Source organism: Carya illinoinensis, chromosome 15 (genome assembly GCF_018687715.1).
Source record: "Carya illinoinensis cultivar Pawnee chromosome 15, C.illinoinensisPawnee_v1, whole genome shotgun sequence".
NCBI lineage: Eukaryota > Viridiplantae > Streptophyta > Magnoliopsida > Fagales > Juglandaceae > Carya > Carya illinoinensis.
The window spans coordinates 17540001-17566443 of NC_056766.1; the positions used below are offsets into that span (position 1 = coordinate 17540001).

General features: G+C 38.8%; 1 long non-coding RNA gene across 4 annotated transcripts; it reads left to right on the forward strand.

Moving 5' to 3' along the window:
• The first annotated feature begins 20427 nt into the window (after positions 1–20427).
• On the forward strand, positions 20428–26042 carry LOC122297831. 4 transcript variants are annotated; one of them, XR_006238904.1, is made up of 5 exons: positions 20428–21450; positions 21992–22177; positions 23013–23120; positions 23692–24773; positions 25305–26042. It is a non-coding gene; the product is annotated as an uncharacterized LOC122297831 (long non-coding RNA). The 4 variants fall into 4 exon arrangements; XR_006238903.1 differs by lacking the exon at positions 23013–23120 and having other exon boundaries at positions 20429–21450; XR_006238905.1 differs by lacking the exon at positions 23013–23120 and having other exon boundaries at positions 20429–21450; positions 25308–26042.
• Positions 26043–26443: the final 401 nt, after the last annotated feature.

Below are 26443 nucleotides of genomic sequence, written 5' to 3' on the forward strand. Positions count from 1 at the left end.
CTGAAATATTCAAGATCTACCCTATGATTCCCTCTTTCGATAGCAAATCACAAGATTAAAAATCATCTAATCAATGGCCAGTTAATCAGAAGCAATAAACTCAGAATAAATCAGATAAACAAAGAGAGAATTGCATTAAATTAGCGTAGACAATCAAGCATAATTAGGAAATAGGTTACATCGTTTTCCTAGAATAAAGAAAATTTAGCTCATGCTAGAAATGAAATTCAACATAAACGAATTCACCATAATTGTTCTGAGAAGATTGGAAGAAAATAAACGCTGAAAAATCCTCCTTGCAGCCGCAACTCATCTTCAAAAGCTCAAGGGAACGATTCAACGCTTTTATCCCGTCCATGCTCGTGTATGATTCCAATGTACGTGCAATAATTAGAATTTCCTCTCCAAAACAGATGATTTGAATCCCTCTAGCTATGTTTTTCTGTCCCAAAAAGTGTTCTCTAGTCAAAAAGTCCAGCCATAGGGTGAAAAATCCCTTTTTATATCGTCTGACGGCGGAAAATCCTAAATCTGTCAAAATACAATGTTCTCTCGAGCGGGGTGTCGAGCGCACGTCGAGTGTTCGACTCTGCCTGAGTTCGTTCGAGCGTCCTATTAAGCGCACATTGAGCGTTTGACTCTGCCTGATTTCGCTTGAGCGGCCAATGTCTCCGCTCGAGCGATCTTTGTTTTTCAGCAACCAACTCGAGCTCCTTGTCAAGCGGCAGTCGAGCATTTGAATCTGCTTGAATTCGCTCGAGCGGCTAAAAGCCTTCGCTCGAGCGAACTTGTAAAATTTGCAATACGAAATTTTTGCAAGTCATCATGGAGCCCTATCTTGTAAGTGTTAGGATGAACTTATAAAAGGGGTTGGTAAATAGGAAGGTTCTGCTGACTGGGATTGAATAGAAGTTGGTATCGGAGCATGGATATGGTGCCGGTTTAGCTCACCTAAAACCTCATTTACTAGCTTACCCTCGTACTAATCTGAGGTGCCTGAAGCTGGACGAGCTCAAACCCCTTGCTGCAATCATTCAATTTGCCAATTCCCTAGGCCGGAGGAGTATACCTGATGCTTTTATGAACTTGCCGCCGCCCTCGTCATCCTCTAAGCCTTCCCTAATTCCTTCTTCTTAGGGTTTTAGATTTTATCTTTTATCTTTTGGACATGTAAATTTTTCACCACAACATTTACTTGTAAGGTTTTTGGATGCTGACATTTCATTGATGCTATTAAAGTTTGGTTGATTCTTCATTTTTTGCTAAATGCTTTGCCTTGAAAGAATACCGCTTGTTTGTACATGGGTCATCTTATTTTTTCTCTGGTATTATTTTTGGCAGCTAAGTATGGGTGTCATGGGGGTCTGTTGACCTTCACGCCCATTTAGCAGTCTTTGACTCAGCACTAGTGACTTAGTATTGGGATCATGGGGTCTGTGGACCTTTATGCCCATTTCATTGCACCACTAGTTTTCGACTCATCACTAGTGACTAAGTATGGGGGTCGTGGAGTCTATGGACCTCCACGCCCATTTCATTGCACCACAAGTTTTTGACTCATCACTAGTGACTAAGTGTGGGGATCGTGGGGTCTGTGGACCTCCACTCTCATTTCATTATACCGCGAGTCTTTGACTCATCCTTGGTGACTAAGTATGGGAGTTGTGGGGTCTGTTGACCTCCATGCCTATTTTGTTGCACTGCGAGTCTTTGACTTATCATTGGTGACTAAGTATGGGGATCGTGGGGTCTGTGAAACTCCATACCCATTTCGGTGCACCGCGAGTCTTTGACTCATCATTGGTGACTAAGTATGGGGATCGTGGGATCTGTGGACCTCAACGCCCATTTCATTGCACCGCAAGTCTTTGACTCGTCACTAGTGAATAAGTATGGGGATCACAGAGGCACATTCACTAGGCTGCCAACTGCCTTTATTCACTAGTTTCTGTTGATTACATATAAAGAGTAGAGACTGAAATCATAAAGCAAACAAAATTTGAAGGCATAAAGAAAAACTTAGGGGAAGTATTTTTTTTTTCAAATGCTCGACATTCCAGGGATGTTGCACTTCTTTCCCATCAATGTATTTGAGGCAGTATGATCTGGGATTACGGTCAGCTATAACTATATATGGCCCTTCCTAGCGTGGCCCTAGCTTACCCTCATCCTGGATTGTCACTCCTATCTCTTTAAGAACAAGATTGCTCACTTTGAAAGATCTAGGTTTCACCTGTTTATTGAATTAGTGCTCTGTCTTCCTCTTATAGAGAATGTTTTAGGCCTCTACCTCTGCTCTCTTTTCTTCCAAAGGTCGAGGCACTCTTCTAACCCTTCATTATTCTCCCTTTGGTTGAAATGGAGTATTCAGTGTGTGGGCATGTCTATTTCTACTAGCACAATTGCTTTATTGTCAAAGGCCATAGCGAATGGTGTTTCTCCTGTTGGTGTCTTTACGGTTGTTTTGTATGCCCATAGTATCCCTGGAAGCTTCGCATCTCATTCTCATTTCTTCTCTACTAATTTTTTCTTTAGAATGCTGAGTAAGGATTTATTAGTTGACTTCGCTTGGCCGTTAGCTTGTGGATGGCCGGGCGACAAGTACTTGGTCTTAATTCCTAGTTCCTTGCACCATCCTCTGTAGTGCTCTGAATCAAATTGCTTCCCATTGTCTGATACTATACTATGAGGGATCCCAAATCTACAAACGATACTTTTCCACAAAGAGTTGGTAGCAGCTTTTGCTGATATGGTTGCCAGTGGCTCCACCTCCACCCATTTCATGAAATAATCCATGGCGACTATAATTCATTTCATGCCCCCTCTTCTTAAGGGAAACAGTCCAACCAAATCTATTCCCCATTACGCAAATGGCCATGGGGCCATGATGGATAATAATTTCTCAAGGGGCAGTGTGGGACTGTAGCATAGAGTTGGCATTTGACTTATTGTTTTGCAAATTGATTGGCGTCTTTGAGGGCATTGGGCCAATAGTAGCTTGCACGTAGTGCTTTTCCTACTAATTATCTCCCGTCTGAGTGATTTCCACAGATGCCCTCATGTATTTCTGCTAAAACATATTGTGCCTCTTTTAGTGAGATGCACCTTAGTAGAGGGGTGGCGAACTCCTGTTAGTAGAGTGTATCGTCCACTCTAATAAACCACACTGCCTTCCGTTTGATCTTCCTTGCTGCTTCTTTTCCATCGAGGAGCTTGCTTGTGTCGAGATAGTGGGAGATTTCTTTTGCCCATTTCAACATAGGTGACTCTAAGCAAAAAATGGGAGCCCCAACTGCTGGAAAATCTATCACTCTTTTATGAACCTCCCAAGGGAGGTTAACCTCGTCTTTCGAGGAGATGGCTCCTACCAACCTATCTGCCACGGTGTTATTCTCTCTGGGTATTTGCTCTAGGCTGAAATAAGTAAATTGGTCATGGATTTCCCATACTCTGTTCAGGTAAAGCTTCAATTTCCCCCCTTCGTGGCATAGGCATTGGTGACTTGGTTCACCACTATTTGAGAATATGCTTTTGCCTTGACCTCTTTCGCATATAGTGCCATAGTTATTGATAGCCTTGTGATCAAGGCTTCATACTTTGCCTCATTATTGGTGGTTTTGAATGCAAGCGTCACCATATAGTAGTGCTCCTTGCCATCCTCTTCAATAATATAGACTCTTATTCCTCCACTTGCTTGGCAAGGTGACCCATCGATGAAAACTTGCCATGGTCATAGGCGGGGCATAGCCTGAATCTCTTCTGGGAACCCTATGAATTTGACCACAAAGTCAGCCAGGAATTGTCCTTTGATCGCAGTCCTTGGTACATGCTCGATGTTGTACTGACTAAGCTCGATAGACCATGCAACCACTCTGCCCGCAGAGTCTGGCTTTTGCAGTACTCTCCCGAGCAAGTGCTCAATCATTACTTTAACAAGGTGGGCCTGAAAGTATGGGTGTAACCTACTTGCGGCTACCACCAAACTGAATGCCAACATCTCCAATTTTGGATACCTAACTTCTCAGCACCCTTGAGTGCATAGCTCGCAAAGTATACTAGTGCCTGGGTGGCACCCTCATTCTTTACTAGGGCTACTAAGACGTCGTGTGGGGATACCACTAGGCACACATACAAGACCTCTCCAACATTGGGCTGCTTTAGTAGTGGTGGGCTAGAAAGGTAGTATTTTAATTCCTGGAAAGCCTCATTGCATTCTTTGTTCCATGTATGGATTTTGCTCAAGACTTTGAAGAAAGGTAGGCATTTGTCTATGGACCTTGACACAAATCTATTTAGGCCGCTATTCTTCCTGCCAATCATTGTGCATCATAATGTTCCGTGGCGGCTTCATGTTTATTATGGTTTGATTTTTTATGGATTTTCCTCAATCCCTCTCTTTGAAACTATGAAGCCTAAGAACTTTCCTGAGTCTATGCCGAAGGCACACTTTGACGGATTTAGCTTCATTTTATACTTTCAAAGAACCTCAAAGGATTCTCATAAGTCAGCCAGGTGTTGAAAGGGCTCCTTGCTTTTCACCAGTAGGTCATTGACGTATACCTCCATTGTTTTCCAAATTTGTTGCTTGAACATCGGATTGACCAATCTTTGGTACATATCCCCTACATTCTTTAAACCAAATGGCATTACACGATAGCAATAGAGGCCTTTATCGGTAATGAAAGTTGTTTTCTCTTCATTTGATTTGTTCATATAGATCTGATTATAGCTCGAATAGACGTCCATGAAACTCAACACTCAGTGCCCTCCTTTGGCGCCTACAATACCATCTATTCTTGGTAGTGGAAAGCTATCCTTTGGACAAGTTTTGCTTAAATCCGTGAAGTCAATGCACATTCTCCATTTGTCTTTTACTTTTTTCATCAACACAACATTAAAAAGCCATTCAAGGTAATAAATTTCCCTGATGAACCCTGCTATCAAGAGGCGGTCAATTTCTTCAACTATGGCTAAGCACTTCTCTATGCTGAAAGTCCTTCTCTATTGTCGTACCTTCTTTACTGTTAACTTGAACATAGCCTGTGTTCCTTTACTTCATTGTCAATGCTCGACATTTCCCCGTGGCTCCAAGCGAACACATCTAGATGCTCGCTTAACAAGTGCTTCGATGCCTCCCGGTATTCAGGCGCAAGCCTCTTTCCTACTCAAGTTGTGGTATTCTGATGGTCTGAGTGGAGCATCACAAGCTCCAAATGTTCATTTGCCTAAGCTTGCTTCAGATTAGTTTCAACTCTCCCTTTAATATCTTGACTGTCGAGGGCCAGGTGAGGTGGTGGTGGTTTAATACCTAGTTTTTCGACAATCAGGATTAATGGCGTTGGCACCTTGAGCTCTTGTACGTAACATTCTCTTGCTTGGATTTGCTCTTCCCTTACCTCTCCAATGCCTATTTCTGTTGGAAATCTTATCTTCAAGTGGTAAGTGAAGGTCACAGTGTAATACGTGAGTCTTACTATGTGGGTCCTTACGTCATTTTATTTTAATCCATAAGTTAAATATTTTCATGTAAAGATTTTTATTATTTGATTAATTCATTTTTTTTTTTTTTTAAGATGGGTGTATTTTTATTTTATGTGAATAAAATGAGTTGAGAGCATGATTTTAATATCCTTAATATATTTCCTCTTAAGTCCCTAATTTTAAATTATTTATGAATTTGGCTCATTACATTTACACTATTGGATTGAGGTAGGTTAAATAACTATCTCCTTATGCTTGATCTAAACCGTCCAATCATCACCTAATCAAGATAAGCTTTGACCAAACCTTTTATTTCCTTAGGATTTCCGTTGGTTAGAAGCCAAGATAATTGTAAGTTTCTTCTCACTTCCTCAAGCTGACGCCTACTACTAATTCCTCTTCTTTTTCCTTCATCTTCCAATTCAAGAGAAAACTAAGATTTCTTTCCATCATTTAAGCCGTGTGATCCCCAAAAGGAAGAAAGAAATTTATTTTTCCCAAACCGTACCATACATCTCTTTTCCATACCATTTTGAGTTGTTCATAGTTTGGGAATTCCAAGTTGCTTTTATCTTCCAAGAAGTGAAGAAGTTGGGGGTAAGAGGTTCTTAACTCATTTCTTAGTATGGGTGATATATGAATTTTGAAATACATGAATTATCTTGTATATATGTATTTGGTTTTGAGGTTTTGTTTCATGTATATAAATATATAAGGCTGTTTTGTGGTTGTGTTTCGTGTATATAGATATATACGGGGCTGTTTTGATGTTGTACTTTATATATATACTAGGTGAAAGCAACATGCAATGCACGTTTACTTAGTTTATATGTAATTTTTTTTTGTTAAGAATTAATTTTTTATTAATAAAGATGTAATATTTTTGGTTAGTTAAATAACTAATGATGTAATGTTTATATAATTGATAAATAATTAAACATTGTGATATATTAAAAAAGAAGAATATTAATAGAATCTATAGCATGATCCTATAAATAAACATCGCTCATAGTTCTATGAAAACTGTTTGAGATCATTTTGATTCTAAGATGACGATCCAACATTTTTCTCATCTTGTACCGCTTCAATAGAGAGGATATTAAACTGCCTATATTTTTTCTCCTTAAGTTTTTTTGGATCTGCATAAACTTGAATCTTCCAAATTTTTTTTGATAATTTCTCCGCAACGCTTTTAACATATGGTCAATTTTTCTACAAAATAAATTTTGAATAGCTTTACATAATTAATAAAAAAAAACCCAATTTTTTTTTTGTAATTAATTCATTATAACAAAACTCAACTTTTGAAGAAAAATTAAAGAGATACCTCTCCAGCATGTTCCATCAATTCAACTGCTGAACAACCAAGTGCCTGTTTTGCTACTTCACCAAACATAGTAGCAGCTAGCTTTCCAGTATTATCGTTCAATTCAACATATGCCCTAGCACTTTAAATGCGTTGAATATATTAATTTCAATTTGAATAGTGTTTAATTATAAATTAAATCAAACATCAATTTTAAATTAAAATTGTAAGATACATACTGTGGTTTGCAAACCCCTTTGCTTTTGCAATATATACAAACAAAGTTTTCATTGTATTTATATCCAGTTCCTTTATTATAGCCAATGCATGACATGTAATAAAATACTTGGGCAAAGTCAATAACATTTATCTTCACCTTTATCCAGAATTTTTCTTTCTACATTAAATCATAATCAATTTTTAGAACGAATGTTTGTGTAAATATTTTTAATTTATTACTAATAAAATAATATTTACTAATAAAATAATATTTACCGCCATAGGTTGTAAACCCTTAATCAACTCTACAATATCACAATTCTTCACAATTTCCCGAATACCAACAAATGACAGTGGTGCAGATGGATATGTCAAGGATCTTGCAATGATACTTTTAATTATCAAATCGTTATTCTCCACCCTTAAAATTCAGAAAAGAATAATAATGTAAGTCAATGAAATATACATGTAAATTACATAAATCACATAATTAACTCTAATATAAATGCATTAATATGTAATAGTTAATTTTCGAGAATTTCCATTGATTCATTGCAGCTGCCTCAGGAAGAAGAAGATTGATTATAAACGTACTTCATGGACGTGATGATAAAGACAATCCTTTGTTGAAATTGAGATCAATATTAGTGCTAGTATATACGATATGAAAAAATATCTAAGCTGTTTTATTATTATAAATACCATTATATGATCCAACAGATATTTTTGTTCCAAGTATTATTGGCCTATCTTCAATAATATCTTATATTTTCTGACATTCATCTTGGACAAATCGACCCCACATAGTCAAACATATGGGGTTCAAGCTACAAAATTGAAATAATTAAAAGAATTAATAAAATATTCCTAAATCAATATTGCAATTCAATTTGAAAAGAAATGAAAAGTTATAAGAATTTTTTACCTTTCATCAATAACATATATTATGATGACCCGCTTTTATGTGTATTTTCACTGAAGTCTTGTTTTTATTTTAATTAATATATTGGTTCATTTATTTTAAATTAATGTATTTTAATTGGTTTTTATTTATTTGATGTTGTGTTTAATTTATTTAGTCGTTTTACGGTTTTTAAAATCATTTTCGGCGGATCAGTTTTGGTTTCCGGAGTGAGGACTAGACCTCATTTCTTTTCCCTCATCTTTTCTTTTTCTTTTTTCTTTTTCATTTTTCTTTTTCCTTTTTCCTTCTTTTTCTTTCTTTTTCTTTCTTTTCTTCTTCTTTCGTCTCCTTTCTCTCCAGCGTACGCCGAACAGCCTGTTTTTCTCCTTCCCATCGCCGCCCCTTTGACCACCCAGTTCTCCACCGTCCGGCCACCGTTTAGTGCACCCCCACCAGCATTCTCTTACCCTTCCACCAGAGATCATCCCCACCAATTTTCAGAGCCATCGGACCAGCCGTTAGCCACCGCGAGCCGCCGGAAGCCACTGCACCTGCTCTGTTTTTGCCCCTGTCGCCGGTTGCTTTCGCAGCCGAGAACCGCCTCTCGCCGGCGGCATGGCCTACACCACCCACCCAGTTTTCTTCCCCTTTCACCGGTGAACATCCCCACCAAGTTTCACCGCCATCCAAGCCACCGTTAGCCGCCACGAGCTCCTCCAAGCCATACGGTTTTTCACCGATTCCGGCGCCGTCGCACCACCTCCAACCACCATCTCTTCACAACTTCTTCCCCTACCTCTTGCCGACCTAAACCACCCATTTCCGGTCTCGATCCGTTGCCGGAGCAGCTCACATGAGCTCAACTCCGTTTAGCCCCTTTTTGGCCTTCGACCGCCATTTCCACCACCACCCACGGCCAAAACTCATTTCCCTTAGCTTCATAAATATCTCAAGGCCATTCCCTATCAATCCCGAGCTTTGGTTTATCCCCGTTCAAAAGTGGGTATTTTACAACCCACGGCCACAGTGAAATTTCACTGTTACGTTGCTTTCCTTCCGTCGTTTGCAACGCCGGGTGTTTTCTAAAAATACCATATAGCGCTGTAAGTATTTTCCAAACCCTAATTTTAGATTTAAATATATTTTTCTCTTTCAATAATTAATTGTTGTTGGTTGGCTGATTCCGGACTGAGTCCGAAGAGTTCGGGGGTCGAATGGATTGAGGACAGAGTGCTTGGTTTTGCTTGTTTGTGTTTGCTTGATTATTTGAGCCATGAGGCGTGAGTTGCATATTGTGTTTATGTGCTTATTGTTTTAATCGAGAAAATCCCGTTTTATTGGCGTAAATGGTTTTTGGGTGCGTGTATCTCACGAGCCCAAGCCGGGATGGGTTATTATCTCGGTGCAGCTCCTCTGGTCACTCGGGAGTGGATAATACTGAGTGACATCCCCTGGGTTGTCACAGGGCGACGACCGGATTGCACGATATGGTAACGCTGTCGTGACGACTTCGTGGTCCCTAGAGTGACGGGGACTAGAGGATGGCCTGACCAGGTACGCGCGGGGTGTGAGTCTGGGCCTCGCTCGTTTAGGTGTCACACGCGTAGTTGTTACCTGCTGTGTGGCACAGAGCCAGGGTGTGCGGGTGATCCCTAGGGGAGATCATGGTGCATGCATAACCGGATTGTTTTTATGGTTTTCGGATGCGGCCCATTTTTTGGGAAAATGGCGATGTTTGGTTTTCGAGACTTTTGATCCATTTTCTAGGAAAATAGTGGTTTGGGCCATTATCTGGGATAATGGCAAGGCGTGGTTTTAAGGATATGTTTTTGTGGGCCAAATGGGCTTTTGGCGTGCGTGGAAAAATTATGGTTTTATGGCGCATGTGCATTGGTTTTTATTTCATGCATATTGTTTGAGTTTTATATGTTTTTATCTAGTGGTGTTTGGAGTTTACTTACCTGCGGCACCATTTTTGGTACCGTAGATTTTGGTGCAGAGATCGAGGATGAGGAGGAGGAGGCTGAGCCCGAGGATGCGGCTCTGCGGGGATGCTGATGTTATGTTTTGTACTTGGTTTAAAATTATATTTGTGTTTGTAATATTCTATTCCATATGTTTTTTAAGAGCTTTGTATTAAACAAGAAAAATTCTGGTACTTAGTTATTGACTTGCTTTTCACTGCGTATTTCTCGTGCACATTCGTCGCTTATACACACACTTGGCACACGTCGATAAGGTGATGACCCGTGATGTCATCATCCGGACGTCTCGATTTCCCCGTGTCCGTGCAGGGGGATTTGGGGGCGTCACAGGTGGTATCAGAGCAGTTTGACTCTGGGTAAAACCACATGTCCCGTAGGTAGTACCAGAATGTTTTTAAGGTTATGTTTTAAAAATTATGTTAAGTAAAGTTGTTATTTGATTGGTTTTATTTGTTTTATTTGTTTGAAGTTGTTTGCTTGTTTTTATTTATTTAGTTATGTTTTGCAAGCTGGTTTCTTTTTGTTTCTTGTTATGTGGTGTTGGTCTTTGATTTTTGTTTTTGTTTGTTGTTGGTTTTATTTGTTTTTGTTTTCTTAAAGTGGGTCAAAGGTTGTGGTGGCAGGAAAAATGGTGAGACCAAAAAAATCTACTCAGGAGCCACGGGACAATACATCAAGAGATGACTCCATAGCCTAAGCAATACGACAGATGACGGAGTTTATGCACCAGAATTTTAGGCCACAGCAAGCAGGGCCTTGGCCACAACCAGGAGGACCTTGGCCACAACAAGGGGGTCCCTGGCCGCCACAAGGAGGGCCTTATCCGCAACAAGGAGGACTTTGGCCGTAACTAGGAGGTCCTTGGTCATATCAGGGAGGGCCATGGCTTTACCCGGGAGGATCTAGTAGCATGGTGCAAGCCGGATGCACCTATGAGCGCTTTCTGGCGCATAGGACCCCACACTTCACTGGAGAAGAGAATCCGCTTCAAGCTGGAAAGTGGATCAAGGACTTGGAAAGAACTTTTGAGGTGTGTGGTTACACCGAGGCACAACTAGTACTTTACGCCAGCTATCTGTTGCAAAGCATCGCTTCTGATTGGTGGGATACCAAGAGGGTGATGCTGGAATTAGAATTGGGATCCTTCACCGCTGTGACCTAGCAGCGTTTCAAGAAAGAATTTAACGACCGCTTCTTTCCCACTTCTGTAAGGAAGCAAAAGGCAAGAGAGTTATCAAATTTAGTTCAAGGGAGCATGACAATGGAACAATACGCCACAGAAGAGATGCGAGCTGAGCGTTTTCAGGAGGGACTACGCCCTGATATACGCCGTATGGTGGTCAGCCACCGGATATCCACTTTTTAGGACTTAGTGGATGTGGCCACCCTTGTGGAGCCAGAGAATAATCTGAGTATGGGCTCCCCTCCGGGTCATAAGAGGTGGAGTTTTTCTGGTGAAGGAAACAACTCAGGTTCGCCTCAGAAATTGTTCAGCGGACCGAAACTCAACCGCAAGCATCCTCAGGTGTTCACATGGGAGGACGTGTGCCTGTTTGCGGAGTTTGTAATAGAGCCCATGTGGGTGAGTGCCCTTCTGGTGGGGCTCGATGTTATAATTGTGGCCAACAGGGTCACTTTGCCCGAGAGTGTCCAAGACTAGTTCAAGGAAGCTATGGAGGTAGACGCGGTGGAAGAATAAATCTAAGGCAAGCAGTGCAAGCCCGAGTTTATGCTGTCACACCCGGAGATGTGGATGATGAGGCACCAGCGACCCATGATGCTGGAGTAATTACAGGTATGGATTAATTTAATTTAATTTTATGTTGGATTTAATTTTTGGTGTATTTGGTTTCTCCTTTGTATTTTGGATTTCGTGGGTTATGTGTTTGGTTCAGGGAGAGTCCATTTGTATGAGTTTTATGCTTGCACTTTGTTTGATTCCGGTGCTTCACAGTCATTTGTATCTTCCACGTTTGCGCGGATGTGTAATTTGGTCACAGAACCTTTGCCAAAGTCATTGGTAGTGGCTTTACCCGATGGTGAAATGGTGTGATGCTCCAAGGTTGCGTTGGGATGCCCGTTAAATTTTGATGGAAGGTTCTTGGATGCTGATTTGGTGGTGTTTAAGCTGTTGGGTTTTGATATCATCCACGGGATGGATTGGTTATACCGTTATTCTGCGAGTATTAATTACAGAAGTTGGGTAATTACCTTTCAGCTTCCAGATGGTGATTGTCTGGAATTTGCGGGGAGTAAGTTAAAAGAAAAGCCGGTAATTATATCGGCAATTCAAGCAAGAAGAGAGATTGCATGGGGAGCGGATGCATTCTTAGTTCAGATGGTGCCTACGCCGTCTGAGAAGAAGTCTTTGGCAGACATTCCAGTTGTGGAAGAATTTCCCGATGTGTTTGTGGAAGACTTGCTCGGACTACCCCCTGTTCGGGAAATGAAGTTTGTTATAGACTTGGAACCTGGAGCGGCTCCGGTACATAAAGCTCCTTATCGCATGGTACCGGCTGAATTAAAAGAGTTGATTACTCAATTGCAAGAGCTGGTAGATAAGGGATTTATTCAACCTAGTACGTCGCCGTGAGGTGCTCCAGTTTTGTTTGTTAAAAAGAAAGATTGAACCCTCCATATGTGCATCGATTATCGAGAATTAAATAAGGTGACCATCAAAAATAAATATCCTCTCCCGCGGATAGATGATTTATTTGATCAGCTTCAAGGAGCAGCCGTGTTCTCGAAGATTGATTTGAGGTTGGGATACTACCAGCTGAGGATTAGAGACAAGGATGTGCCTAAAACTGCTTTCAGGTCGAGATATGGGCATTATGAATTTAAGGTCATGCTGTTTGGGCTAGCTAATGCCCCTGCTGCTTCTATGGATTTAATGAATCGAATATTTCGACCTTATCTAGATTCCTTTTGGTAGTATTCATTGATGATATTCTGATTTATTCCCGAGATGTTGAAGAGCATGTGTATCATCTTCGTCTGGTACTTGGGAAATTGAGAGAACACCAGTTATATGCCAAGCTCAGCAAGTGTGAATTCTGGTTGGAGGAAGTTAGATTTCTTGGGCATGTGATTTCCCGAGACGGAGTGGCTGTTGATCCTAATAAGGTGGAAGCCATTTTGTCATGGCCGCGTCCGACTACAGTGCACGAGATCCGGAGTTTCTTGGGACTTGCCGGATATTACCAAAGATTTGTGGAGGGATTTGCTCACCTATCCGGACCTCTCACAGCTTTGACTCGGAAGAATGCAGAATTTGTTTGGTCCGATAAGTGTGAGAGAAGCTTCCAAGAATTAAAGAACAGGTTGATGACGGCAGCAGTGTTAGCGCTTCCAGAACCGCATAAGCCATTCGTAGTCTTCAATGATGCGTCTAAGTTTGGTTTGGGTTGTGTCCTTATGCAGGAAGGACGGGTTGTTGCCTATGCATCTTGTCAGCTAAAGGACCATGAGAAGAATTATCCGACGCACGATTTGGAATTGGCTGCGATTGTTTTTTCTCTCAAGATCTGGCGGCACTTTTTGTATGGGAAGCATGTGAAGTATACACTGATCACAAGAGCTTGAAGCATTTGTTTTCCCAGAAAAATCTAAACATGAGGCAGAGGCGATGGCTAGAGCTAATCAGTGACTACCAGTGTGAGATCAAGTACCATCCAGGGAAGGCTAATATAGTTGCTGATGCTTTGAGCCGAAAATCACACTTGGAAGATGAAGCTGAGCCGTCGGAATTGGATTCTTTGCTTTGTGGGATGAGAAGGCTCCTTATTGAAAGTTCACAGCAAGAAGAGATTCTATCTTCAGTTCTTGATGTTCGGGTAACTGATTTTGAGGAATTGAAGACTCTTCAAAGGAATGATCCGAAGCTGCTGAATATCAGAAAAAGAGTCAGAAAATCTCGAGGGCCGTTGCACTATAGTATGGATAAAGATGGAATACTTTGGTTCCGAGATCGCAGAGTGGTCCCCAAGGATTCAGAATTCAAGGAGCGGATCATGGCAGAAGCTCATGCGGCCCCTTACTCAGTTCATCCCGGCAGTATGAAGATGTACCAAGACTTGAAGAAAAATTATTGGTGGGATGGAATGAAGAGTGATATTGCCTTGTATGTTGAGAAATGCCACACATTCCGTCAAGTGAAGGCCGAGCATCAAAGACCCGCTGGTATGCTCCAACCCCTCCCTATTCCTGAGTGGAAATGGGATGACCTCACGATGGACTTTGTAGTGGGTTTGCTGAGAACGCCTAGTGGGAAAAATTCTGTTTGGGTGATTGTTGACCGGTTAACGAAAAGTGCTCATTTCTTGCCTATTAATAACACCAGTTCCTTAGGTAAGTTGACCCACTTGTATGTCAAGGAGATAGTGCGCTGCACGGCATACCGAAGAGTATAGTGTCGGATCAAGACCCAAGGTTCACGTCGCAATTCTGGAAGAGTTTGCAGGCAACTTTGGGTACTTAGTTGAAGTTCAGTACTGCTTAACACCCACAGACAGACGGCCAATCGGAGCGCACCATTCAGACCCTTGAAGACATGTTGCGAGCATGTGTCATGGAATTTCAAGGGAGTTGGGAAAACCATTTGCCGCTCATAGAGTTTGCATATAATAATAGCTTCCATGCGACCATTCAGATGGCTCCCTATGAAGCTCTTTACGGGAGGAAGTGCAGATCACCCTTGTGTTGGGATGAAGTCAGGGAGAGTAGGATAATTGGACCCAAAATAATTCAAGAGATGCAAAGCCAAGTTCGGATCATCAGGAATAAAATGGCGGCAGCTCAGAGTCGCCAGAAAAGCTACGCTGATACCAGGAGGAGAGAGTTATCTTTTGAAGAAGGTGATTGGGTTTATCTCAAAGTCTCTCCCATGAGGGGTGTTAAGCGTTTTGGTAAGAAGAGGAAACTGGATCCGAGGTATGTCGGCCCTTTTCAGATTCTGGAGAAGGTAGGGTCCGTCGCCTATAGAGTTGCTTTGCCAGAGTATTTTGGGGATATTTATGATGCCTTCCATGTATCGTCCTTGAAGAAGAGTTTTGGACAACAAAAGCCACGCTTTGTCAACCCAGAGAGTATTCAGTTGCAACCGGATCTCACTTATGAGGCTGTTCCGTCGCAGATCATGGATTGGAAGGAGCAACAGTTGAGGTCCAAGGCGATACCTTTGGTTAAAGTGGCATGGGGAGATCTGTTAGCTCAAGACTTCTCTTGGGAGCAAGTAGCGGACATGAGGGAACAATACCCATACTTGTTTGAGTAATGAAGGTACGTATCTTAATCTTGGTCACAGATGGTTTATGTAATTTTATGTGGTTTGTTTTAAGTTAGTGGTTGAGCTTGCAAATTTCGAGGACAAAATTTGTTTTAAGGGAGGGAGGATGTGATGACCCGCTTTTACGTGTATTTTTACTAAAGTGTTATTTTTATTTTAATTAATATATTGGTTCATTTATTTTAAATTAATTTATTTTAATTAGTTTTTATTTATTTGATGTTGTGTTTAATTTATTTAGTCGTTTTACGGTTTTTAAAATCGTTTTCGGCGGATCAGTTTTGGTTTCCGGAGTGAGGTCTGGACCTCATTTCTTTTCCCTCATCTTTTCTTTTTCTTTTCTCTTTTGCCTTTTTCTTTTTCCTTTTTCCTTCTTTTTCTTTCTTTTTCTTTCTTTTCTTCTTCTTTCTTCTCCTTTCTCTCCCGCGTACGCTGAACAGCCTGTTTTTCTCCTTCCCATCGCCGCCCCTTTGACTGCCCAGTTCTCCGCCGTCTGGCCACTGTTTAGTGCACCACCACCACCATTCTCTTACCCTTCCACCAGAGATCATCCCCACCAATTTTCAGAGCCATCGGACCAGCCGTTAGCCACAGCGAGCCGCCGGAAGTCACTGCACCTGCTTTATTTTTGCCCCTGTTGCTGGTTGCTTTTGTAGCCCAGAACCACCACTCACCGGGGGCGTGGACTACACCACCCACCCAGTTTTCTTCCCCTCTCACCGGTGAACATCCCCACCAAGTTTCACCTCCATCCGAGCCACCGTTAGCCGCCACGAGCTCCTCCAAGCCATATAGTTTTTCACCGATTCCGGCGCCGTCGTACTACCTCCAGCCACCATCTCTTCACAGCTTCTTCCCCTACCTCTTGCCGACCTAAACCACCCATTTCCGGCCTCGATCCGTTGCCGGAGTAGCTCACACGAGCTCAACTCCGTTCAGCCCTTTTTTGGCCTCCGACCACCATTTCCACCACCACCTACGGCCAAAACTCATTTCCCTTAACTTCATAAATATCTCAAGGCCATTCCCTATCAATCCCGAGCTTTGGTTTATCCCCGTTCGTTATTTGTCGTGGCATGATGACCTGTTAATTGTGTAGATAAAAAGTCAGATTTATTTGTTCAAATTCACAAAGAAATTCAGTTCACAGTTATTTAATTAAGGAATTATGGATATGAAACAGTTCATAACAATAAGGTTTTAAGTGCTTGAGATGTCTTAAAAAATGTCAGAGTCAGCATCGTTGAAAATCTGCAAGTATTGCGTGGAAGATTAACCCTTGATTAAGAAAACCAGCCTCTAATAAGTCGGTCCCACAACACAGCATGTTGATTAGTTTTTTAATGGTGCTGAGCTGTGTTTGGGATTTTGACCCTTCAATAATTATATGTCCATGAAAAACCAACGTCCAATCATCATTAACTGGTATGATGTGGTACATATCCCTCTCAATATATCTTCTTAATATATATATCTTTTTATATTAACTCACCCACCCACCCACTAACCCACCCACCCCACTGGGCCCTACTTTCACTATAACATTTTCTCACTAAATCATCTTCTATGTTTCAAAAGTTCCAAACAAAGATCTTTGTACAAGGTCTTCATTGGAGCATTAAATTTCTCTCCTGGCTACTATATATGATAGCTTGATACATAGATTGATGCATAAGGTGTGCAATTATTGAGCAAAATGTTGTATAAGAAAAGATTGAATACGATCTTATATATAAAAATATTAATGATTTTTAGAGCTAATTAATATAAAAGTATATATTTTTCTTGCATAACATGAATAATAATTAATAATGAATTGAGTTGATCATGATCAGTTTATTTCAATCTCCAACCAGCACGTTTCCTAATCGAATGGGGTCCACTCAATTATTCGAACCCATCTTATAAAAAGTATCAGTTACTATTCACGTGTCGGGAAAGAATCCAAAATTAATTAACGTGTTGAATTGAAGATTGCAAAAAATTAATGAAAACCATTCAGTTATTTTTCTGTCGACTTCTCTCTCATTCTCTTTCTTTAACTTAGAAGTTTAAGCACAATTTTTATTTTTTATTTTTTATTTTTTGCAATCTTTAATCAATCATAATTAATGTTTTTATATTTTTTTTGTTAAGACTAAATACCAATACTGTAATTGAATGATTAATTAATAATGAACAGGTAGTGTAATGTATTAAATATGATGTTATATCATGTTGATGGTGTTGCGAGTAGAGTAGTTAATCTAGGGATCTAATGGGTCGAAGACATATTTAGTCGAGCATCCAAACAAGTCGTAATTCACCAAAAAACAAAACCGAAAACGGCTTTAAGGACACCTGGTTTTCATTTGGTAGGAGAGAATCCACTTCTCAACACAAATACATTGCATGTGGGTTTTCCTTGTGTGTATTATCACGTACACAAACCTCCCACATTCCTCTCACGAAATAAAACTGTTCTCCATTGACCCACCCTGACTCCTATCATTTCGCTCCTCACCTTCTCTTTCCTCTCACTTATTTTCTCTACTTTTTTTTGCCCTGTCTCATAGAATTTGCATGTGGGTTTCCGTTTTTGTTGATAAAGCTCAGTATGATGAGATTTTGGCCGTTGTCTTCTTTGGTTTTTTCTTTTTTGCTCTGTTTGGAGGGTTTTCTGATGGAAAACGGTGTGGATTCGACCTCCCGGGATTTTTTCAGCTGTACCCATGTCTAACATTTTCGGTTTCAGTGGTAAACTCTCGATTGCTTTAGAAAAACATAAATGATATACTTTAAGTGTTCTTCTAAATAACATACTTAGTAAAGAATTCATCAAAATTAAGCCGTTAACCTCTCTCTCTGTGTTTTTTTTTTAACAAGAGCAGTGACCCTCTGTTTTAGACCAGACAACTCTGATCCGTAGGATTTTTACAGGTCTTCTGTAGCTGTCAGGCACCGCATAGCTATGACACTACATTGCTCTTCTGTAGTTGTCAGGCGCCGCAGCTATGATACTACATTGCTCTTCTGTAGCTGTCAGGCGCCGTAGCTATGATACTATATCACTCTTGTCTTTTGTAGAGAAATGTTTCACGAGAGATGATTCATCATAATTTTCTCTATAAAAGAATTATTCAGTTCATCTTCTTTCGCATCTCATTTTCTTCACTTTTCTGAAATTAGTCTGCATTCTTACTCTGCAATCTCTTTTTGCTTTCTCACTTTGCAATGGCTCAGCAATTTTCTCATTACCAATATATGAGGTATTCTGCACCTCGTTCACCAGTTGTTTCTGCTCTTCCATAGGTACTATAATGTAATCCAATAATGATCTGACTAATAAGTCAGATAATGAAATTATCTACGAGCTTGTGAGTCTCGGTACCTGATACTCATCAATCCTCGTCGCATATTCTCAGCGACTACAATCTAGGACTGGTTGGGTTGACAAACTCTACGAGAATATTTTTATCCTTTAGCAGCTTCTTATGGAGTCCAACATGAAGATAGAAGCACGCGAGAGAACAGAGATTTAAAATCTTTGCTTAACTCTTCTTTTCAAGTGGCTACTCCTTTAGATAGGAAATGCATGCAAATTTTTGAAGAGTAAGAGCGTTTAAAGATTTAGGCAAAGAGCCTCAAATTTTTGTAATTTTGCTTTGTGATACTAAAATAATACTTCACAAATATTCTATTTGTGTTTCTATCTTCTAGTAGATGTTTTATGTGCTCCATTTTATTTCTTTCAGGGATTTTCATATATATGACATGATTCAATGACTCATATAAATATGCATTTAATCATGCATATCCAAACTCTAGGTAATTTTCAAGTTAATAAAAACCTCAAGGAGTTTTACTGGTCTAGGACTAACTTACTTCTTTATAATCGCAACAATCAGTCATCTTCCTAGGTGGTACTTCGATAACTGACCAGTTAATAACTTAAACTTGAGACTTTCTCTCTTATGATTGTCATAACTCTTCTATCCATCATGAGTTATCAATTATTCTAACTCTAACTGATTTGTTCCTAATGTTTACATAAATCCTCAAGACCAAAATTTTACTCCCCATATAATAGTATCCAAAAGAAGATCGATCTGTAATTTCTATAATTTTGCTTCGAGATAATAAAATAATACTTTACAAATATTCATATTTGTGTTTCTATCTTCTGTTAGATCTTCTATGTGTTCTATTTTATTTCTCCTTTAATAATGCACAATTTCTTACAAAACTGTAATATGAATCTGAAATACTAATTGTATTTAAGAGATGATATATTAGATCTAATAATTTCATTCATCTCCCCCATGAATGATCTCTAAATCTCAATTGAAGCTTCTCATTTTACAAATTTTTTAGTTACAGTTCACTTGTAAAATATTTACTTGTTATTTGAAAAAATTTCAGTGAATCAAGATATCAACAATTATGACAGTCTTGCTGCTCTCCTTCTAAACAGGTTGATTCACATGAATAACTTTAGTTGCTTCAGTATACTGAATGAGATGTACTTATTTCTTCTGTTCTCTATTTTAGGGCATTTTATAAATTTGAATTTGACGATGTACGAAAACTTGCTACTGAGCTTTGTGGTCGCATTCACCCCCAAGTATCAACAAGTATGCCCAACCTTGTTATTGGTACATTTTATTTGGCTCATGCTTGAGACTGTCTGATTATTTGATTATGTTTCTGTTAGGAAAAAATTGTAATTTTAATAAAACTCTAATTTCAATTCTTCCAAATTTGTATCAGTTTTAACTTATTTATCTTTGACTTAATACTTTAGTAATAGAAAGTAATTATTACGATCATTACTATCTTTTCATGCATTTTATTTATTCAAGCATTGGTCTTTATTTTAAAAAATTTTGATAATTGTCTGCTAATATTATATCTAATGAACATATTTTTCGTTAGATATAATATTTTTTTCCTTCTTACTAGAAAAATGTGCCTTGCACGTTGAGTGCCAACCAGTGTGTATATATATATATTCAAAGCAACCTTTATTGCTCTGAAAATGTCTGATATAAAAACGACAGGACCCCTCCAAACGTTTCTATCCGAAAGAATCTATTTGCAAAGGTTATTAATTTTGTTCGGAAAATGATAAAATAATTACTCATTTACAATTTCTCTAACTTTTTTAAAAATATTAATAGTTTAAATATTAATTTTAATTTAATTTGATGTGTTTGAAATTTTAAAAAATATTATTTTATTAGTAAATTGTAAATGAATTGTAAGGCTGTCATCTCTCATTTTGTTCAATAATCTGGGAAGGGATGGACGACTTCTTAATTCTTCCCAGAAGTAGAAAGTAGATGCAGCCTATGTTCATCTTATATATGAGTTTTATCTTCAATGATTCTTCATTTCATAAAGCTAGGCGTTCTCTGCTAATTCCAAGTATGAAGGCTCAAATCAAAGGGATTTTGGCGCCCATATTGCACTTCTTCTTACTGGGTTTCTTAAATCTGCTTTGCTATTGATGAACTTGCTCTCGGCCTTCTCTTCTTGACTTGGTTCGCTGCGAAACAGCTGCTTGGCACTTAATGCCGGAACTCAACTCTGTAAAATCATAGGATTTCTTCGTTGGCAGCTGCATGTCTTGGAATTTGGGCTGCTGGTTCAGATAATCTCGACCTCCTTTTTTACAAAAATCGTTTCTTATCTTTTTCTGAGACTTTTTTTCCTATTTTTTGTTATTTTTTGTCGGACTATGTTTACTATACTAGTTGGAGTTCAAGCCCTCGCTGGGGGCCATATGATCTAAGACTTTGAACACCTGGATTCATAACAATTTTATTGCTCTATTTTGTGGGTGTGCTAGAAATTTCATGCCTTTCTATGCTAGTTTTGCGACAACAGAAGGAAAACTGTAATTCTCTTTTATTGACCAAAGTAAATCAGGAATTTTTTGCGAGTTTTGTTATCGTAATAGACTACCCATTTTAGCCAATTGGTATACAAACAGAGCAGCTGGGTTCGTGTTTTCATTGGTTTTTGTTGTTATTTTTTTGCCTTTTTCTAATGTTTCTTGTCGTCTGAGTACAGTCTTGCTATTTGTGTAATATTGATAGAATTGCTATTGTAGATATTCGTAAGTAGTGGAAGTTGTATGATTTATTAATTTCTGCCAAAAAAAAATAAATGCTCAATTTAATCAAATGAATTGATCGTGTCAATTTGCAGATTGAAGATACTCTATTATTGGATGGAGATCAATGGTGCTGAAGTCGTTGAGCTTCGATATTATTGTACAATTAAGGTGAATAATCGTTTCTCGGTAATTGGGAATAAGTTTTATCATCAATCATAGAGCGTTTAGCTTGTATAATTAAACGCTCTCCTGTAGTTATGAGTGTTTAATTTGCGTGGTACTTTCCAAAGAGCATATATTGGGGGGTGGGGGGAAGGATTTCTGAGTTTCAAGAGTGATGGATTCTCATATCATGTAGAAGAAACAAAGTCACTCTTTAAGTATTTATTTTTCTTTTTTTCTAATAGAATGTATAACTCATACACAAATGTTGCAGTTTTCTTTAATGACATTTTCCAAACCCTCATGGACAGCTCTGGGTTAGAGTTCAATGGTCTTGATGTTATTCCCTATCAGGACATAGATGATTGATTCTAGGTTGACAACCATTCTAGAATGTACAGAAGTGTTGGCTAACTATATTCCAAACCAGACAGTGATCCCCAGAGGGACAAGGCTTTATGGTTCTGTTAATGTATTTTTTTAACTTTTTTTATTCCAAATTTCCCTGTTCTGCTACAAATTTCTGACTAAATTACAATGGATGCAGGTTCATCGGTTGATGTGTTTAGAACTCAAGAAATTCATTGACAGAATCTTGGAAATATTACCAGCCATCGAGTCTGCCCGACCACGATGCACATCAGGAATATAGGCACTGTGCACATTAAAAATTGCAATGGATAAAGCAAAATTACTAATACAGCACTGCTCAGAGTCTAGTAAACTCTGCCTGGTACATATTTTATACATTCTGTGTAGTTAGGCTATGCCTTCTGGTTATCAATAAAATTTCTTATTACCTATACAAAAACATATTTTTCTGACATAGTTTGGACACAAATGAGGTCTTTGAAACAAAAATATATGCATTCATACAATTTTTCATCTGTTAATGTGCAAACCTGAATTTCTAATGTGTACGAGAAGCAGATATCTCATCCTCTAAAATAAATAAAGCCAAGCAATAAGAATGAAGATTGCATTTTTTGGTTACTGATGATCGTCTCAGGATAGTGTTCATTATTTTATAAAATCTGTTAAAACTAACCTGAATGTATGGTAACATTATTACAGTTTTAAACCATATAGAAATTGATTACTGTAGTTGAACAACACCAATAACTTTTGCATCTTGGTTACTGTTGTCATTTCAAAACTTTTCTTTTTACACCATTTTTAAGTGACCTTTTGCTGAGCATGCCGGGGAATCAATTTTAAAGTGAATTGTATAACTCCCATGCAACATCTCTTATTGTTTCCTTTAACTTGTGTCCACTATTTTAATAGTAATAAGAATACCAGAGGAGAGCCACCAGTTTATTATGCTAATCTTTCATTAAAAGGTTATGTTTCAAATTTGATTGTTGCCTTATTTTAACTCTTGTTTATTGCTCAATGAACAAGTGATAATTAATGCCACAAACTATTATAGATGAGTTAACACCTTTCGAAGATGTAAAGTACATTTTAAAGGCATTCATTGCGTTCAGTCCTATTAATATTTTTATGTATGTTCTCAAGGCTTTTATTTGCATGGTTCTTCATTATTAAATTGTTAATATGGTCAGGCAATTACAACAGAGAGGATAGTTTCCAGATGTGAGAAAATATGAAAAACTTTGGAAGTATCTTTGAGTCAAATTCAAAATATGGTCCCATTGATGTTGCCTGGAAAGGTTTGCAATACTTCAAGCCCTTATATTATATATATTTAGGTAATGGTGAATAATCCGAGATTTTTAAATTCATTTTGTTCTAGATTTCCATGCATGGCTTTTAGGTTGTATTCCCTTCGATCCCTTAGTAGTAGTCCCCTCCCCAATCAACTTTTCCTGGTAAACGGTGTTGAATGGAGTGGAGCATTAAAAGAGTTGAGCGGCTTAGTCTACACACCTCTAATGGCTCTAATTCATGATGCAGGCTCCACATGATCATGCAGTATGAAACAGAACATAATTAACTTGGACTGTTGTTTTAAAGGATCCTTACTTGTTTCACAGACTTCCAAAATGGACTCTGCTGAAAGAGTCTCAGTTTCCTTTTGTCTTCTCCTTCATCCCTTTTATTTTTATTTTTTCTGTCTTGCTTTAATTTTGGCAATTCTAATTTGAAAAATTGTTAGCTGTATTTTTTGACGACCTTATATTGTATATTCTGTCTTAAGAAGTCCCAGTCACTACATTATATGTCTGGTCAGTGCACTTTTTAATCCCTCAACTAAATATTCAAATTGAACATTCTCTGTAGATATGTGGAATTGCCCGTGATCTTAAGTGCGCAAAGTTGCCCCTTGAACCTTCAGAAGAAGAGGCTGGGAAGGTTATATTAGGACTGCTTCGACAAACAATTCCTGTGTCCAATTCTGTGAATGATTTAGAACTTGAGGCTGTTCGACTTGCAGTTTTGACACTAAAACTTACATCACCTTCTGCAGTTTTGATAGAGAAAAGATCTATTAAGCGTTTACATGATAAAGCCACTGACGAAGACCCTAAGAAAAAAATCTTTAAGTGGTTTTTGTATCTTTTGAAGAAATATGGAAAAATAATTGGATGATATCAGGATGACAGCCATATGCAGTGTGATCAGACTCGAGCCAATGACTTTGGTACACCTGAGCCTCCCAAGGAGTTCAAATGTCCCATCTCTATGCAGGTGATGCATGATCCAATGATTATTGCTTCTGGGAAGACGTTTGAACGATTTTGGATAGAGCAGTGATTTAATGAGGGTAACCAAACATGCCCTATAACTCATATGGAGCTTGATAACTTGTTGATGACTCCAAACTCTATACTGAAGGAACTCATATCAGCTTGGTCTTCCCAGCAGGGAATTACTATTCCTGACCCATATTTAGAACCAAACATTTCCTCTATTTTCTCCCTGGATTCTTCATTTTCCAGTTCCATTGCCAGCTTTCCTAGTTCTGTGAATAACTTGAACATTCAACTTAGTGCCGTATCCATACACTCTTCAGGGACTGATGATGTTTCAGAAATTTTAGATGACTTCAGTGAAAGGAGATTAAGTTCTAGGCATGGACAGAAGAATGCAGTTTCTGAAAAACTTAACCACTCTACAGAGAGTTATGGAAACATGTTGGCTTCTCATTCCAGAGTTGCTGCACATTCATGGGGATCGTAGTGCAAGACAGTTAGAGATGTGAACAAAACACTTTGGGAAAATAAACACGCATGTCATACTTCAATTTCCAACAGTTGTGTCGAACCTTTGATTAAATTTTTGAAGGATGCACATGAATTAAATGATGTAAAAGAACAGAGAGATGGAGCTAAGGTGCTGTTGGCGATTTTGAGAAATAACAGGTGATAATTCTTTTGCATGGATAGTTTTTTTCTTCTTTTCTACAGATTATAGCTTGAATTATGATCCTTTATGGTCTCAAGGCATGAGGCTTTTCAGTTTTTCTTGAAATGAGAAAAATTGAAACAGATTAGCATAGGATTGAAGATTATAAGGCATGCTACAAACGTATGGTTTCACATCAACCAAAAGAGCCATAATGATTAGATCAAAAGAATTGAACCTACTCAAGGAAAAAAAAATAAAAAATCATTTTGGGGAGCTTAAACTTTTAGTAGGTAACTAGGAACTTAAATGAAAGATATTCCATGGATTTCCCAAACAGTTGTAGAAAGTACTAAATGGTAAATGAATTGCTAGTATTTACAGGCAAAACATTTTTTCGTCCTCTTAACTCTATTTCTGCTCCCACCCTTTGGTGGTGGTTGCTGTGAGCATGAACCTGTTTGTTCTTCTTTCTATTGTCCAGTATATTTTGGTGCATGAGAAATTACTAGATCCTATGCTGATCAACTTTCTGTTGTTTCATGCAGCAGTGAAATGCTACTATTTGATAAAGATGGGATTTACGTGTTGGCATTGTATATTGAAACTGAAATCACTAGAGAAGTCCTTGGTATCATAGAGGTTTTGTCTTCCCAACCTGAATACAAGTCTATGATAGTGGCATCTGGTGTTCTTCCTTCCATTCTTAAAGTCCTCAATACCAAGACTAGGGACTTTCATAGTATTGCAATGAAGATACTGTGTAATTTGTCCTGCAATGTGATATTGGATACCATATGGTGTATTTGGACTACATTCCAAAGCTGATTCAGTTATTGGGTGATCCAGATCTGGCACGGTTTTGCATTGAGATCATTAGGAACCTATGCAGTACAGAGGAGGTTAGGATTGCAGTAGCTGAAACCCGCTCATGCATCAGTGACATTTCCCAAATACTCGAAACTGGAACAAAGGAGGAACAAGAACATGCTGTAGGTGTTCTTCTTTTTGTATGTCGTGAGCATGCTGATTTCTGTCAACTGGTCATGAGAGACACCATCATACAATCTTTAGTTGATTTGTCTCTCAATGGGAATTCCAGAGGTCAAATAATTGCCTTTGAATTGCTCCTCGTCTTGGAACATGTCAAAGATGATCCTGCAGAGCGTTCATTTCCTGAAACTGATTTGGCCCTGCTCGACATCTCAAGCTCCTCCAGTAGCCAGTATGAAGATAAGAAACTGCCTTTCAAGGCATTTCGGTTCTTTAGAAAGATTTTATCACTATATTTGTAACGCCCTGTACCCGGAAAGGGTCGAAAAGTTAGCCCTTGTTACTGTAAGGTTCTTGATGGAAACTACTGCAACTCAACACGAGAACGCACGCAGGAAGCAATTACAATCACCCATAGGAAATATAACACTCAAAAATGTATGAACAAGTTCCATTGCAAATCTTGCAGAGAATCTTCGACGGATCTTCAACCTCTAAGAACTGAAAACCTCCTGCCAAAATCTTCAAGAACCATGCATGGTCACTTATGCTTATATATACTTGCAGAAGTGAAGTAAGAAATATCAAACACATCGTTTTAATCCCAAAATGCAAACTACAAACAATTAAATGCAACCACATGAATTACAACAGATTGCAAAACGCGTCGTTTCATTAATTATCACCTTCAAAA